Raw genomic sequence first — 13,348 nt, 5'->3', positions numbered from 1 at the left:
TATTTCTTCTTCTTCTATGCCTATTATTCTTAGGTTTGGTCTTTTTATTGTGTCCCAGATTTCCTGAATGTTTTGTGATAAGAATTTGTTGGATTTGCTGTTTTCTTTGATCAGTGCGTTTATTTTCTCTATGGTATCTTCAGAATCTGAGATTCTTTCTTCTATCTCTTGTATTCTGTTGGTTATGCTTGTTTCTGTAGTCTCTGTTCGTTTACATAGATTTTCCATATCCGGCTGGCCCTCTGGTTGTTTTCTTCCTTGCCTCCATTTCAGTTTTCAAGTCTTGCACTGTTTCCATTATCTGTTTGATTGTTTTTTCATGGTTTCCTAGGATATCATTTACGGATTTACTCAACTCTTCAAACTTTTTGTTATTCTTCTCGTCCATTTCCTTAAGGGAGTTTTTCACCTCCTGTTTAAGGGACTCTATTACTTTCATAAAGTCAATTTTTTCTACTTCTTCTTGATTAGTGTGTTCAAGTCCTCCTGTTATAACTTCGTTGGGTTCTGGTGCTTTCATGTTGTTTTTCAAATTGTTGGAGGAATTCTTGCATTGGCGCCTGCCCATTTCTTCCTCTGAATAATCCCCTTTGGGTCTTCTTTTAGAAGTTCAATTCCCCCCAATGAATTCAATTAACTCACCCCAATGAATGATGGATCCTCTGGCAGACTGTCAGGTCTCCTTGCAGGCCAAGCAGCTAGCTAACAAAGGGCCTGCCTTGCTGGAGGCAGGCTAATGAAGGAGGGGACCTCCCACCGGCCTGGGTGCACTCAATTCCAGGTCCCGGGAGCCCAAACAGGCTGAGCTGTGGGATTTTGTGGCCCCAAAGACGTGAGGATGAGGCGGGGTGGGGGTTCAGGGTGCAAGCTGGGAAGGGACAAGAAGAGAGAGGCAGTATTCGGGGAGAATAACCCCTGCAGGAAGAGCAGGGAGTGTGCGGGTGGGGGGGAGAATTGGGGAAAGTCGGTGGTCCCTCTCCGGGCAGCTGCCCTGTTCAGGCACTCACTCCTCACTCACCCCAGTGAATGATGGATCCTCTGGCAGACTGTCAGGTCTCCTTGCAGGCCAAGCAGCTAGCTAACAAAGGGCCTGCCTTGCTGTAGGCAGGCTAATGAAGGAGGGGACCTCCCACCGGCCTGGGTGCACTCAATTCCAGGACCCCAGAGCCCAAACAGGCTGAGCTGTGGGATTTTGTACCCCAAAGACGGGAGGATGAGGCGGGGTAGGGGGTTCTGGGTGCAAGCTGGGAAGGGACAGCTCCAGTTGATCTTATAATCTTTATAAACCCTTATAAACTTTATAAACCCTTGCAGAAATCATACCACCAACAAAAAGATTCTTAGTTTAGATTGCTTATTCTACTTATTTTATATTACTCATTGACACTTCTTGTCCAAATAAATTTATTGCACATTATTTGTACATACTGGCCTCTAATATTGTCACTAACTTTACCTCCTTTCTTATATTCTCTCCTCCCTTTTCTGGATTTGCTTGTTAGTTTGATTGCAGCATTCTGAAAGATCCTACAAAAGAGCTCACATTTAGAGAAATGGAAGATTGTTGATTAGAGGCAGATAGATTAATTTTATGCAGATTCTCTAGTTGGAGTCAAGATGTTGGTAACTGAAGCTACAGCTAACATCATAAGATACTCTGAGCCAGACCTACCTCTAATTAACTAATTTCAGAAAATGTGATACAAGAAATATTTGTTGCTTAGGCTACTAAATACTAAATTTGTGGAGATTTGTTGCAGAAATATAAGTGACAAACTAAATACTAAATTTGGAAGATTGATTACAAAAGTATAAATGACAAACTACCCAAGTATAGTTATGACACTAAAGTCTAAGTGTGATTTTAAAATATATCTGAATCATAAAATTTTGTCATGATTTTTATTGTCTATCTTATGGTTTTTCCACTCCTTTTCTCTTTTGTGTATAATATCCCAGGCTGTCTTCAAAGATGTTATGTAGCCAGAGATGACTTTGAATTCCTGATTATTCTGACTGCATTTCCCAAATGCATGGATTACAAGTAGGAATTACAAAAACCAGGCTTTTATGTTTTAAGCATATTATTTTTAGAAATAATAAATGAAATTACATGATAAAATTTGCTTTAAAATTACCTATTAAGTAGTTCAATGGTAGATAAAACAAAGCAAAGTAAAACATAAAACAAGCTACAAAGAATGCTCCCTGAGATGAAAATGTTTACGAAACTATGCAAAAATATAAACATTATTGCTTGTGGTTTATTGTAGCATATTTTATTTACATAAAACTACCAAAAACATAGTAATGGATTGATGGGGAAGCTTTGTTAATCAATTACTTTTAAGATGTGGGACGAAGTTAGTGTGTGGTTTTCTGGGACCTGGAGAAAAATGGGCCCACAGCCCAGGCGCTCTCTCTCTATGGTTCCTTCGTGGCACAGCTGAGCTTGGACATCTTGTTCCTGTTTCGTGAGTTTTTCCCCTTATAATAAATGAAAATATAATTGTTTATCTTTTAGCTAGCCTAGTTATTTCTCGAAATGAGCTAACTTCTACAATGGATATTCTGTTCTTTGCAGCATAAATAGATCCTTTTAGGTGTTCTTAAGTTTATTAGAACCTGACATTCAGCGAAGTTGTTTCTTATGGTTAAATGTATGCATTTTTATTTAAACCAACCCTAATAACAACCAAAAGGAAGAGACAAGTTAGACTAACCTATTATATCAAAGAATTAATTTAAATGAAATAAGAATACATTATGTTAAATTTATGATAGTGCCATTAATTTACTTCTCCAGTAAATTTTTGGAAGAAATAGCTCAAGGGAGCATAGCTAAAGACATTCAAAATAAAATAAACCCAGTCATGCTGTAGAAAAAAAAAAGCTGTTTTCCTTTGGATAGTTACACTAACTGAAGTCACCTTCTAATCTTAACACATTCTTTGTCTACTATCTGCCTAAATTGCAGAGTATATCTAAGGAGTTAAGATGTTTTAAGTCCATTACAAACAATATAGGACCGTAAAGTTTGTAAGTACTGAATATAAAACTATACTAGTCTTTTTTCTGTTGTGACACTTCAGTGAAGAAAATGCCTCTATCAGATTGACTTGTAGGCAAATCTGCAGGGTCATTTTCTTGACTAGTGTTTGATGTGGGAGAGCCCAATGCTTGCAAGTGGTCTTGGACTGTATAAGAAAACAGGCTGAGCTAAAGGGGAACAAGCCAGTTAGCAGTGTTCAAAAATGATCTCTGCTTCCATCCTTATCTTCAGGTTCCTTTCTTGGCTCCCTTCAGTGTATGATGAAATAAGTCCTTTCCTTCCCAAGTTACTTTTAGTCATGGTCTTTATCATAGCAACAGAAAAATAAACTATGACAAAATCTGACAGAAGGTAAATATACAAAATATGCAAAATCCTAAAAGAAATATCTAATAAACAAATAACATAAAACAAACAACCTAATTAAAATTGGAGCATGTAATTAACCAGAGAGTTCTCAAATGAAGAAATAAAAATAATTGAGAAATATTACTTTCAATGTGCAACTATTTTAGCCATTAGGGAAATGCAAATTAAAGTGACTGAGGGTCCAATGTACCTGTTTCTAATGACTAAGTTTTTTAAAAAATGATTGAAATGAATATGGGGACAGAAGAACACTTACTGAACACTGATGGGAGTGCAAGCTTGTGTGGTCACAAAGGATATTAATGTGGAGGCTCCTCAAAAAGCTAGAAATAGATCTACCATATGACCCAGTTATACCATTCCTAGGGCTACTTGCAAAGTACTCTGTATGCTACACAGGTTTGTGCATGATTATTTTTTTCTCAGTTTAAGTAAATTTGAAGTTTGTGCCCTTGCAGTCAGAATTAGCTGCGTGCTGTATCAGTATGTTACCTATTGCTTTGGTTATTCATTTCCACTGTGAGGTTATATAACAATAGTTCAGAAAATTGGTTTAGAGAAGAGCATTGTTGCACATACAAGATATTAGTTGATAGTTTGTGGCAGATGCAAACCCTTGGCAGAATGAGTAACATCATAATTCCCTGAAGCACAAATTTAAGGGTGTCCTTGTTTGTCCTCTCTTCATTTTATCAATTTCTTACCCTGTTCTATTCAAAAGTGACTCATTCAGGAAATACCAGGCTGCTCTTTTCAAATTACCCATACTTACTTAAAAATTTATCCCCAGTGCCTTCAAACAACATTTATTATCTCACAGTTCCTGATGAATGGGAACACGGGTGAATCTTAGCTAAGTCTCATGTAAGGACTCTTACAAATCTGCAGTCAGCTACAGCTGAGGAACCCCACACCCCTCAGACTTGAATAGGACAAGATGTTTTCAGTCTCACACTGATGCTGTGAGGGATCAGTTTCTCACTGCCTGTTGGCCATCAGTCTCCTTCAATTAGTTCCCTGTTCTTTGGGGTTCATTCTTAGGTAGTTCACAAAATGACATATGGTTAAAGAAAACAAGAAATTTAGAGAGCACAGATAAAACAGAAGGAAGAGTCCTTTTTAACCTTATCTTAGATGTAATAGCCTGTCACATTTGCCTTGCTCAGATCAACTCACTAGGCACAGATTACACATACTCACATACAAAGGATTGGATATATAGTGGCTACATTAAGCAGATATCCTTCGTAGTCATCTGAGTTTTCTATTACCTGTCCTCTTTGGTGATCTCAAAGACTCTTTACTTCCAAGTAAAATGTTTAGATGTTACATGTAATTATAATTTTAAAAAAACTATTTTTAAAATGCCTTGATTGACTCACATATCTGATCTGATCAACTTGCTAATGCAACAATCCTTGTAATTACATGATATGTAAAATGTCAATAAATGGAATGTTTTTTAACACATCAGAAGTTCATTTGTAATTTCTTCTAATCAGCAAATACCTCTCCTACTCAAAGGTGCATGTTGCTAGGAAAGAGTAGAACAACATTTAGTTTGGCACTAAGTTTCTTCACTGATAAGGTAATATTTCTGAAAATACACTTTTTTTGGTTTTGTGAGACAGGGTTTCCCTGTAGTTTCTAGAGCCTGTCCTGGAACTAGCTCTTGTAGACCAGGCTGGCCTCGAACTCAGAGATCCACCTGCCTTTGCCTCCCCAGTGCTGGGATTAAAGGCGTGCGCCACCACTGCCCGGCTTGAAAATACACTTTTGACATATCAGTTGGACTTTTTTGGCCTTGTTAGTGTGGACAGGTCCTAATTATGAAACTGCATCCTTTGAGTGGGTTCTTTTCATATCCTTGGATATTTCTTGTACTATAAGTACTCTAAGAATTAGTATTCTAGGGAGCATTGAAGGGCTCCATCTTCAGATCTTCTGGATTTATTTCTCTCTTGTGAGAAACCCCACTATTTTTTTCTTAATTTTATAAACTTCATTGGGAAAAAAAGCCTTGTACATAAATAAAAACACTAGATACCTTATTTAAACAGATTCATATATCCTATATTATGAATATAAAAGAAAACTTGTGGTTTATTTTTTCCTGACATGGTTTAACTTCACCTAGTATTATACATTTCAATTCCACCCATTTTCCTGAAAAATGTTAAACTTCCTTCTTCATTAATGGTAAGTTATATTTATAGATATAGAAACAGAGACAGAGATGATATAGATATATACAGTTAGATATATATCAAATTGTTGTTAGCTATTCACCTATAAATGAACAACTTGGTTGATTATTTCTAAAATGGCTGTATTATTTGCACCCCCACCAAACAGAAAATAAGAGATAAATTTCTTCACAGTCTACAACTATGTGGTGTCTCAATGTAGTTTTAATTTGCATTTTCCTGAGAGGGATATTGAACACATTTTAAAACACATTTTGACCACTTGTATCTCTTTTTGACCATTTGTTGATTGACATTTGTTTTATTCCCTTGAGATTTAATTTCTGTGATTCTTTGTAAATTTTGGGTATTAGGCCCTTGTCTGAAGTGTGGCTGGTAAAGATAGTTTCCTTTGCTGTATAGAGACCTGTATTTTCCTGTGGACCCATCTGTTGACACCTGAGGTTAACTTCTCTTCTGTTGATCTATTTTAAAAGCCCCTGCCTTCCTCAGTATCTTGAAAGGCATCCTTTAAGGTTCCTAAAAGCATTCAGAGTTTTAGGTTTAAAATTAAGGTCTTTGATCCATTTTGATTTCATTTTTATACAATGTGAAATATATAAACTTAATATTCTTATTCTTCAGGTAGAAATCCAGTTTTTGTCAGCATGATTTGTTGAATAGGCTATAATTATCTGAAGTATGTTTTTTTCCAACCTTTGTTAAAAATTGCTGTTTTATTTTCAGGTCGCCTATATTCTTCTTTTTGTCTACCTGTTTGTTTTTATACCATTACCAGGCTTATCACTACAACATAATTTGAGGTTGGTTACTGTATTACCTCCAACACTGTTTTTAATCTTTATATTGCTTTGGCTGTGCATGATCTTTTGTGGTTTCATATGTTCTTGTATTAGTATTTTAAACTTGTAAAACATGACAGGGATTTTGATAGATATTGTATTGGTTCTTTATATTCATTTTGGTATGATAGACATTCCCACAATATTAATATTGCCTATACAGAAAAATTGAATATTTTTCCATCATCTCTTCTCTTATGTGATTTCCTTTTTCAATATCTTGCAGTTTTCTTTGTAGAAACCTTTCATTAGTTAGAAATATTCCTAAATACTTTATTTGGGGGGAATTATTTTGAATGGAATATTTTTCTTATTTTTTCTCATGGGAAATAGACCATTAGCATAAATTAAGGCTATTTTAATACTAATTGTTTTGTAGTGCAGCTCTACTCTAAGTATGTATTAGGTCCAAGTTTTTAGTAGACACATTAGGTCTTTAATAAATAATAATATCATATTCAAATAGGGATAGTTTGAGTTTTTTTCTTCCAATCATTATACCCTTCATTGTCTTTCTTGTCTAAATGCTTTAGGTAAGACTTTGAGAACTATATCAAATAAGAGAGGGAGTGGACATTCTTATTTCATTTCTAATTTTAAAAGACATGCTCTCATTTTTTTCTCCAATTAATAATAATGTTTGATATAAGATTATTATGTACAGGCCTTATTATTTTGAGGTATATTCTATCTAGTTAGTCCTAAAATCTCCAGAACTTTTATCAAGAGAACATGTTGTATTTTGTCACAGTTTTTCAGCATTTATTGAAATAATTATGTAGATCTTATCCTTGACTTTGTATATATGATTTACTGATTTGAATGTGCTGAACAAATCTTGCATTTCTTGGATGAAGAGGTCACTTGATCATAATGTATAATCTTGCTAATATATCCCTAAATTCACTTTGTAAGTATTTCGTTGAGAATTTTTGCAACTATATTCATTTAAAAACAAACAAACAAAAACAAAAAACACTGGCCTGTACTCTAGCTTACTTTTTTTGCAATGTCTTTACCTAGGTTTGGTATTGAGATGAAATTGACTTCATAGAATAAATTTAACAGTATTCCTTCACATTCTATTTTGTGAAGCAAGAAGAACTAGTATGAGACCTTTATTTAAATTTCCTATTGTAATTTCTAGTGATGTTATGAATTTCACTGTACTCAGTTTTAAGGACATACTTTTGATCTCTAATTTTATTAATTTTCATCTTTTCTTTTTTTGTCATATTAAATAACTGTCTATCTTATTAACTTTTTCAATGAACCAACCCTAGTTAATTTTTTGTATTATTCTTGCAATCTCAATTTTATTAATTTCTTATGTAATCTTTATTATTTCTTGTCATCTATTGTGTTTGTGATTAGCTGCTTATTGTTTTTCAAGAGCTTCAAGATGTATCATTAGGTGATTTATTAACTCAGATTTTTTAATATGAGTATCTATTGCCATGAACTTTCTTTTTAGGCATGACTTTGGCTGAATCCCAGAGGTTCTGATAGGATGTGCATTTTTTGATATTTATTTGTCTTTGGGAATTTTTAGTTTCTTCTACGATTTCTTAAATAACCCAGTGTTCACTCAAAATGTGCTGTTTAGTTCCAAGTATTTTTTCGTTTCTGTAGTTTCTTTTGTTGTTGATTTCTAGTTTTACTTCATTACAATCTAAATACAGACAGGAAATCATTTCAATATTTTGTATTGCTAAGCCTTGACCCATATTATAGCCTATGCTGTTTTCAGTTTTGGAGAAGGTTCAGTGTTGTTTTAGTTAGGATTACTACAAGTATTATGAAACACCATGACAAAAATCAGCTTGAGAAGGAAAGGGTTTATTTTATTCACAGTTCCATTTAAGGGCTCATCATTAAAGTAATGGGAGCAGGAACTCAAGCACAGCAGAACCTGAAGGCAGTAATTGATGAATAAGCCATAGGTCAATGCTGCTTACTAGCTTGTTTCCTGTACCTTACTTATCCTACTTTCCAGAACCCAGGACCACCAGTCCAGAGATAGTATTACCCACAATAGTTTTAGCCTATCCACATCAATACCTAATTAAGAAAATTTCCTGCAGGTTTGCCTACAGCCAGATCTTATGAAGGAATATTCTCAATTGAGGTTCCCTCCTTTCACATAACTCTAGCTTGAGTCAAGATGAGATAAAATGTGCATCTGTTATGTGAAAAATCCTATGTCTAGATCATATATATCATCTATGGCTGTACCATTTATATCTATGTCTATATCTGTGTCTGTTTCTGTGTTAATGCCTATGTCTATGTCTATATCTCTATCTGTTTGTGATATAGTTCATCCATAATATTTTGTATTTCTGAATTTTTTTTCTGAGACAAGTTTTCCCTGTGCAACAGTCATGGCTGTCCTGAAAATCCCTTTGTAGACCACACTGGCCTGGAACTCACTGAAATCTGCCTGCCTCTGCCTCTGAAATGAGAATAGAAATTATTGAATAGAAATGGGGAGGGCTCCCAAAGTTACAAAAGATGGGGTCACTGTTTCAAAATCAATTGATTTAGAGAATAAATATAAAAATAATGGAACTAAAGTTGTTAAAGGTGCTGTCAGTAACAGAAATAAAGAGGCTTTCAATACCACCATCACTGCTATTATTCTGGTATGTTCCATTGCCAAGGGACGTTTTGAGAAGATCATCAAAGGTACCAATCAAGTGGAAATTAGAAGAGGTATGATGTTGGTTGTTGATGCTGTAATTGCCAAAATTAAATAAAATAAACAAAAAAGCCAAATATTTAGTCTCTACTTGTGACTCCCCCTGAAGAAACTGCTCTGACTGAGTCAGTTTCTGCCAATGGAGACAAGGATATTGGGAATATTTCCAATGCAATGAAAATGGTTGAAGAAAGAGTGTCATCACAGCGAAGTGTGAAAAAAACCCTGAATGATTCATTATATATTATTGAAGGAATAAAGTTTAATAGAGGCTATATTTTCCCATATTTTATGAACACATCTAAAGGTCAAAAATGTGAATTACAAGATGCCTAACAGTGTTCCTTTGAGTAAAAAGAAAAATTCTGTGTTTAGTCCATTGCACATGCCTTTGAAATTGTCAGTGCTCACTGAAAGCCCATGGTCCTAAGCCCATGCTGTTGATGCAGAAGCTCCAAGCACACTGGTTTTGACCAGACTAAAAGTTCATCTTCATCTTATTTTAATCAAAGCTCCAGGGGTTTAGGAACAACAGAAAGAACCAGCTTAAAGATAATGACTATAGTTACTGGTGGTTCAGTTTTTAAGGAAGAGGAGTTGAATCTAAATCCTTAAGATGTTCAAGCTCATGAATTAAGAAAAGTAGGAGAGGTCATTGTCATCAAAGATGATGTCATGCTTTTCAAAGGAAAAGAAGACAAAGCTCAAAGTAAAAATTGTATTCAAGAAATACCTGGGCCGATACACATCACTACTACTGATTTTGAAAAGTAAAAACTGAATGAGCAACTGGATAAGTGTTCAGATGTAGTAGGTGTGCTTAAGATTGGAGAGACAAGTATGTTGAAGTGAAGGAGAAGACAGAGTTACAAATGCCCTCAATTTTATGAGTGCAATGGTTAAAGAAGGCATTGTTTCAGGAGGGGATTGCCTGCTTTGTTGAAGCCTAGGTCTGGATTCATTAAAACCTAGTAATGAAGATCAGAAAGTAGGTATAGAAATTATTCAAAGAGCAGTCATATATTTACAGTGACTATTGCCAAGAATGCAGGTATTGAAAGATCTTTTATAGATGAGAAAATTCTTCAGAGTTTCTCAGAAGTTGGTTATGATGCTGTTGCGGGAGCTCCTTCTGCTCCTTCAGCCAATAGCCGCTGAGAAACCAGCCCATTGGGGCGTGGTCTCTCTTTTTAAAAATGCGACCACTTCCCTCCGCTCGCTCTCTGGCTTCCGGCTCCGCTTCTGACGACTAGGCTCCCTTCCTGATTGCGCAGAGGGCTGTTGTCTGGGACGGTGATCTGTAAGTTTTTCCCCTTTAAATAAATAACCATTCTATTAATCATAATTCCAAACTGGTGTGGGATTGTTTGTGATTTACACCATCATGATGCTATGCTCAGGAATTTTGTGAACATGGTGGAAAGGGAAATCACTGATCGCACAATGTTTGCAAGAACTGCATTACTGGATGCTGCTGGGGCAGCCTAACTGATAAGTACAGTGGACACTGTAGTGACAGAAAATACTTCAGAATAGAAGCTTCCTGGAATGGAAGCAATGTGTGGAATGGAAGGAGGTAGAGGATGTGGCATGTTCTAACACCAAGAATAGTGTTTTGTAAAACACCAGTGTCCTGATTTCAAGTTAAAACACTGAGGCATTTATACTATGATTCTGTTACAGTTAATTTTTTAAGTTAAAAAAGGAAAACAAAGTTCTTACTGTTCTTTTGTTTAGACTTACATGGCGGTTAATGTCTTTTAGGTTTCTTTTTTATCCAATTATAGACTCCAATATTTGGTGTATAAAGGTTTACAATTGTTTTATATTTGTGATGACTTGTCACTTTCATTAAGATGTGCTGTACCTTTTTATTTTCATTTAAAAATTGGAATTATAATATAATTACCATTTTTCTCTCCCTTCTCTTTTTTAAATTAATTAATTTATTTTTTTAATTTATTTATTTTTAATTAAAAATTCCACCTCCTCCTCCCCTCCCATTTCCCTTCTCCTCTCCCATCCCCTTTCCTCTCCCTCTCCAGTCCAAAGAGCAGTCAGGGTTCCCTGCCATAAGGGAAGTCCAAGGTCCTCCCCTCTCCATCCAGGTCTAGGAAGGTGAGCATCCAAACAGACTAGGCTCCCACAAAGCCAGTACCTGCAGTGGGATCAAAACACAGTGCCATTGTCCTTGGCTTCTCAGTCAGCCATGTTCAAAGAGTCCAGTTTGATCACATGCTCCATCAGTCCAAGTCCAGGTGGCTTTGGTGAGCTCCCATTAGATCAGCCCCACCATCTCAGTGGGTGGGTGCACCCCTCGCATTCCTGACTTCCTTGCTCATGTTCTCCCTCCTTTTGCTCCTCCTTTGGACCTTAGGAGCTCAGTCCAGTGCTCCAGTGTGAGTCTCTGTCTCTAGCTTCATCCATCACCGGATGAAGGTTCTATGGTGATATGCAAGATATTCATCAGTATGGCTATAGGATAGGGCCATTTCAGGCTCCCTCTCCTCAGCTGCCCAAAGATCTAGCTGGGAACATCTCCATGGACACCTGGGAACACCTCTAGAGTCAAGACTCTCACCAACCCTAAAGTGGCTCCTTTAATTAAGATATATACTTCCCTGCTCCCATATACACCCTTCCTCCATCCCAACAGTCCCATTCCCCCAAGCTCTCCCCATCCTCCCCTTCTCACTTTTTTCTCCCCATCTTCCCTTACCCCCACCTCACCCCCACCCCCAAGTTTCCAATTCTCATTCTTCTCCTTGCTCTCTTTCAAATTTGTGATCTCTTTTTGCATTAATTTTATTCCACACATATAACAATATATAATATGTAATGCATAATATATTAGGATATATAATATAACATATATATTCCTAAATATAACCTGTTCAGTCTGTATAATGTACTTGTATGTATATTTTCAGGGCTGGCTATTTGAAATTGGATAACCTATTGTATCTTTCACTTAGAAGACTATTTCTCCTGCTCTCTCCATTCCTTATTAGCTCATAGTTCTTTAACTCTGAAGTAATTCTGATATTTCCAACTGTGTTCATAAGAGGTTTCTTCTTCCAATATTTTTAGAGTTATTTGCTTACTTTGTGGTTTTGATATCCTGATTCTAATGTGTCCTGGAGAGTTTCTTCTCTGATCATGTTTATTTGAAGTTCTTTATGCCTCTTGTGTTTGGATACCTATTTCTTTCTTTGAAACTACCCCTTTATTACTCTCTCCTAAAAAAAAGATACCACATTTTTCCTATATTCTCTCCTTCATGTCTAATGTTAGGGAGTCTTGGAAGATGTGCTTTGATCTTCTCACCTTCACTTTGCCTTGGAGATTGAAATAAAAGCAGAAGTTCTTCATTTCTCAAGAATCATCATACTTTTTGTTGCATGTCTAATATCTTCAAAAATCGGTGTTTTTTGTTTGTTTTGATTCTCTTCTCTTATATTTCTTTTAGTTTTGGTTCAAAAATACATAGTGTCTAACCTATCATTTTATAACTAATTTTAAAGAATGCGAAACCAATTTTCCATCCCATTATTCGAACTAATCCCTGATGATTCTTTCTGGTGCATACTGTATGAATGGATTACTGAAACAGTTGATATGTATCTATCATTATGTAATTCACAAATACTCAAAAACATTCATTTTATGATTCTATGTGTATATGTATGGGCCTGAGTGTACCTTCTGCCTGAAGGTGCTAACAGAGGTCAAAAGAAAATGTCAGTCTCCCTGAAGTAGTTATAGGTAGTTATGAGCCACCTAATATGGGTGCTGGAAATCAAACCTGGGTCTTTTTTGCAAGAGAAACAAGTGTTTCTACTTACTGAGCCATGTCTCCAGACCCATTAATTTTTGGATGAGACTATCTTTTAAGAATCAGTTAAGGTCATTCTGCAGGGGTTTCTCCCCGTTGCTACTGCCCTTCTCTTCCTATCCCATCCCAGCGTCCCTAAGGCACCCCTCCCCTCCTTTGGGGCCACAAAACCACTCGGCTTGGCCCATATTGGGGCTGGGGCCCGGTGGTGAGTGGCGGAAGATCCTTTTTTTCACTCAGCTTGCCCGTGGCTAGATGGGCCTTTTGTCTGAGATACCTGCCCAGCAAGGAGTCAATATCCTGTAACAGAAGACCAAGCAAAGGGGTGAGTGTGTTTCTGAC

At 36.3% G+C, this 13,348-nt stretch overlaps 1 pseudogene; it reads left to right on the top strand.

Moving 5' to 3' along the window:
* The first annotated feature begins 8,956 nt into the window (after positions 1-8,956).
* LOC119804242 lies at positions 8,957-10,707 on the top strand (annotated as a pseudogene).
* Positions 10,708-13,348: the final 2,641 nt, after the last annotated feature.

This window comes from Arvicola amphibius, chromosome X (genome assembly GCF_903992535.2).
Source record: "Arvicola amphibius chromosome X, mArvAmp1.2, whole genome shotgun sequence".
NCBI classification, from domain to species: Eukaryota; Metazoa; Chordata; class Mammalia; order Rodentia; family Cricetidae; genus Arvicola; species Arvicola amphibius.
Note: the sequence above shows the minus strand (reverse complement) of the source record. Positions and strands in the feature narration are given on the sequence as shown.